We start from the raw sequence: 5,086 nt of genomic DNA, 5'->3' as shown, positions 1-5,086 counted from the left end.
AAATATGAATGGCTTCTTTAAGAATGTATATAAATTCTCGAATATAACTGGATAAAGAAATAAGACACTTATCAAAACCATGACAAATATGAGAGGGTTTTTAGTTTGTTTTTTGTTTTGTTTTTGTTTTTTGTTTATTTAATGAACTTTTTTGGGGGGGGGATGGTCTCAGTTTCAGTGTGGACCAAACCCTAAAGTTTATATCAAGATAACGTCCACATAAGATTACACAAATGGGCCACAATTTCAAGTGTGAGTGGGCTAGAAGAGGGCATTCCAGATAATGGGATGATGATAGTAAAATCACAGAGAACAGGACTTACCTGCAGCACACTGTTCATTAAGACACGTGATGGCAACTTTGGACTGCTTCAGAAATCTAACCCCAGAAAGTCATGAAACCACAGTGTTATGGTGAAGCTGTAGAAATACTATTTTTTTTTTCTTTTTTGGGAGGAGGGATGGTCATTTGAGGATTTATTGGCATAGACACAACCATATAAACTATCAATTATGAAAAACACAGTCAAGATGTACCCTCCCATCCCCCAAGCCCAGCCCCTGAGCCCCCTTTTGCAGGAGGGCCAGCCTGGCACCTCCTCAGCGCATCCGGTAGTCAGTGGAACAAGAGCTCACACAGCTGACCCTTGAAGTCCAAGTCATGATTGTTTTTGGCATTGGGCCTCATTCCAATGGTGCCGAAGATCTTGCCGTTGCTCACAGCTAGATAGTCCTCCATGTGGAACACTGTCTGCTTCCACTCTATGTACCAGGACTCATGACTGGTAAAGAAGCCGGTCCTCTTGTGGCATCAAATGAATTCAATGATAAAGTAGACCACCAGTGTATGCACATAGTCATGCCTCTTCACTGGAAGGCAAAAAGAGGAGGTTAAAGTCTGGTCCTTCACGTTGACTGTGTAGATGTCCACTTCCTTTATGAAGCAGACATTGGTGACCAGCTGCAATGGGTCCACCATGCCAACCTGGGGCTCCTCGATGACCATGTCTTTTTTTTTTAATTGGCTATTCTCTTTATTTACATTTCAGATGTTATTGCCTTCCCACCAATCCCATCCTCCTCCCCCTCCCATTGGCTCCATGAAGGTGCTCCCTCTGCCAACCTCCCTCTTCCACCTCAGTGCCTTGGCATTCCCCTACACTGGGAAAAAGAGCCTTCACTGGACCAAAAGCCTCTCTTCCCGTTGATGCCAAAGAATGCTGTCCTCTGCTGCATACTCAACTGGAGGAATGGGTCTCTCCATAAGAACTCATTGGTTGATGTTTTAGTCCCTGGGAGCTGTGGTGGGTTTGGTTGTTGATAATGTTGTTCTTCCTGTGGTGTTGCAGACTCTTCCAGGTCCTTCAGTCCTTTCTCTAGCTCCTTCATTGGGGTCCTTGTGTTCAGTCCTATGGTTATCTGCAAGCATCCTCCTTTGTATCAGTATAACTCTGACAGAGCCTCTGAGGAGGCAAACATATCAGATTTCTGCCAGTAAGCACTACTTGGCATCAGCAATAGTGCATGGGTTTAGTGGCGGCATATGGGATGGATCCCCAGGTGAGGCAGTCTCTGGATGATCTTTTGTCCAATCCTTGCTCCTCTATTTGTCCCATTTTCTCCCATGAGAGTTTTGTTCTCCCTTCTAAGAAGGACTGAGTAATCCACTCTCTGGCTTTCCTTCTCTTTGAGCTTCATAATTTCTATGAATTGTTTCTTGGGTATTCAGAGCTTTTGGGGCTAGTATCCACTTATCAGTGAGTACACACAATGAGTGTTCTTTTGTGACTAGGTTACCTCACTCAGGATGATAGCTTCAAGTTCCATCCATTTGCCTAGGAATTCATGAAGTCATTGTTTTTAATAGTTGAGTAAATGTACCATAATTTCTGTATCTATTCCTCTGTTGAAGTACATCTGGGTTCTTTCCAGCTTCTGGCTATTATAAATGAGGCTGCTATGAACATGGTGGAGCATGTGTCCTTGTTAGATGTTGGAGCTTCTTCTGGGTATATGCCCAGGAGTGGTATAGTTGATATAGGTAGTACTATGTCCAATTTTCTGAGTAATCACCAGGCTGATTTCCAGAGTGGTTGTACCAGTTTACAGTCCCACCAACAGTGGAGGAGTGTTCCTCTTTCTCCACATCCTTGACAGCATCTGCTATCACCTGAGTTTTTGACCTTAGCCATTCTGACTGGTGTGAGGTAGAATCGCAAGTTTGTTTTGATTTGCATTTCCCTGATGACTAGGAATGTCGAGCATTTCATTAGGTACTTCTCAGTCACTCTATATTCTTCAGTTGAGAATTCTTTGTTTAACTTTTTACCCCATTTTTAATAGGATAATTTGATTCTCTTGAGTCTAACTTCTTTAGTTCTTTGTATATATTGGATACTAGCCCTCTATCAGATGTAGGATTGGAAAAGATCTTTTCCAAATCTGTTGGTTGTTGTTTTGTTCTTTTGACAGTGTCCTTTGCCCTACAGAAGCTTTGCAATTTCATGAGGTCCCATTTGTCAATTTTTGAACTTAAAGTATAAGCCATTGATGTTCTGTTCAGGAAATTTTCCCCTATACCTATGTGTTCTAAGCTCTTCCTCACTTTCTGTCCTTACTTTCAATGTACCTAATTTTATGTGGAGGTCTTTGATTCACTTGCACTTGAGCATTGTGCAAGGAGATAAGAAGGGATCGATTTGCTTTCTTCTGTATACTGACTACTAGTTGAACCAGTACCATTTGTTGAAGAGGCTGTCCTTTTCCATTGAATGTTTTTAGCTCCTTTGTCAAAGCTCATGTGACCATAGGTGTGTGGGTTCATATCTGGGTCTTCAATTCTATTCCATTGATCTACCTGCCTATCTCTCTACCAATACCATGCAGTTTTTTTTTATCACAATTGATCTGTAATACAGCTTGAGGTCTGGGATGGTGATTTCCCAGAAGTTTTTTTTTTTTTTTTTTTTATTCTTTAGAATACCTTTTGTTATCCTGGGTTTTTTTATTATTCCAAATGAATTTTCAAATGGCTCTTTCAAACCCTATGAAGAATTGAATTGGAATTTTGATGGGAATTGCATTGAACCTGTAGATTGCTTTAGGCAAGATGGCCATTTGTGCCACATCTTTAATGCAGGACATATCAAAGCCAGATACATTCTCCCACCAGTGGATCTTGTAGTCTTTCTACCATTGGCCTTCAATGGTTGTCACATACAGGGTGGTCTGGTCTTTATAGAAGAGGAAGTAACCCATCCACTCACTGATGATGATGTCTACCTTCTCCAAGGCCACTCCACCTCCTCCACCTTGCACTTGTTGACTTTGACAGTCTTCACAGCATAATGGGTGATTCTGGAACTCTCAATCCCAATAACCCTGCAGGCCCCTGACTTAGCAGCAAACATGCAGAGTATGAGCCCACACCAGCACCACCTAGTCTTTGAAGAGATGCCAACTGTAAGACACGGAGTTGTGGTATGTGAGGGTTTACACGTCATCCTTTAGCTTCTCCTCGTGGATGCCAAAGTGGGCATAGGAGTCAAAGCAGCAGTTTTATATGCCATGTCCTCGGCAATGGGCTTCTCACTGCTTTCTGCTTGGTCACAGGAAACCTCCATGATGCAGTTCGCAGCCTCAGCTGCTGCCGTCCTCACCTAAGTCCTCCAGCCTCTGAGATGCGCCCCCCTTTTTCTCCCAAAATACTAATTTCTAATGTTCTCATATTCTTCTGTTTACACTGAACCATCTTTACACAAAGACAGGTAGCCTGAAATACTCACATACACCTTCGCTCTACAAGCAGGCCTAGTGATCTTTGTTTACTTTGAAATCATTTTTAGCAATAGAAAGCGAGAGTATTAAATTTGTGATGTTTTTGATGCATTCATTTTCCTTTTACAGAATGAATGATCCCCACACCCTTGTCTGAATGTATATTAAGATTTATGAATGTAGACCTAGTGTGCTGTAGCTGAGTGACAGATCTGGAATTTTCTGGTCCTACCTAAGAACACTGCTGCATGTGTTTGCAGACTAGACAGTAAGATTTGCAAAAAGGTTTTGGTTGCCAGTTGGTAGACGTCTGGATCATTATTCCTGTGATAGATCAATGTACAGATGTACTCTACTGGTCTAACTTTAAAACAACTCTACCAAGACCTTTTTCTAATTGCTGGCATATTTCTCTACACATATTGACAGTGCCTACCATGCATTTGCTAGCTCTTTCTATTTTTTTAAACCAGAAATCCTTCCTCACAAGTTCACTGACTTCATTCTTGTTAAGACCACAGGAGACCTACAAGGAGTGGAGTCTAGCAGCCATTTTTCAGCACAAACATCGGTTGCCTAGCAGCTACTTACCCCTACACAGTACTGTGCTTTCTAAAAAAAAAAAAAAAAAAAAAAAAAAGAATAATAAGTTCACCAGTCTAAGTCCTTGGCACCCTCTGCCTTTGAGGTTAGAGCCACTCAACTACCAAGTCATTTGTCTCCTTCAAAACACATCTAAGTTGGTTTCTCGCCTTTTGTGTTCTCAGTATCCCAGTCCAAGCAGCCCTGGCTGGTTGCCACGGTGTCCTGTCTTTGTCCCTGCTTTTCCACACATTTTCTACCCCATGTGGCACATAGCAGAGTGAGCTGTACTCTAAAACGCAGGTGACATATATCACAATTCTCCTTTGATTACATATAATCTTCAAAGCATTCACAATGACCTCCAAGGTCCTATGTGATCTACTGCAAACTGGCCTCAGAGCCTACCTGTCACCCTCATCTCCTTACACCCTTCCCACCAGCCGTTCTGGATTCCTGTGCTGCTGAGCGCTCACCTGGGAGCTGTGTGCTGGCTGCTTGTTCCGCTTGCAGTGTTTCTCCCATGCTTAATGTTCACCTTTTCAGTACGGCCCAAGCCTTCTACAGAATAGCCCTTCCTCCTCCATCATGCGGCGTTTATAAAATGAATAAACATTACACCTATGTACATGCATTCTTATCTATAGGATACTTTATCTTACTTGAATACACTTAAACATCTGTCTGTGTTCTTTCATTAAAATGAAAAGTTCCATAAAGATGTGGA

General features: G+C 42.1%; 1 pseudogene across 1 annotated transcript; it reads right to left on the bottom strand.

Moving 5' to 3' along the window:
* Positions 1-600: 600 nt before the first annotated feature.
* On the bottom strand, positions 601-4,884 carry LOC308423390 (protein arginine N-methyltransferase 1-like; annotated as a pseudogene). The gene is made up of 3 exons: positions 4,789-4,884; positions 3,127-3,659; positions 601-1,006 (listed from the first exon to the last, which is right to left on the bottom strand). The product of its transcript is annotated as a protein arginine N-methyltransferase 1-like (transcript).
* Positions 4,885-5,086: the final 202 nt, after the last annotated feature.

Source organism: Micromys minutus (genome assembly GCF_963924665.1).
Source record: "Micromys minutus genome assembly, chromosome: 8".
In the NCBI taxonomy this organism is placed as follows: domain Eukaryota; kingdom Metazoa; phylum Chordata; class Mammalia; order Rodentia; family Muridae; genus Micromys; species Micromys minutus.
The sequence above is the reverse complement of the archived record's forward strand: the minus strand, read 5'-3'. Positions and strand labels throughout refer to the sequence as shown.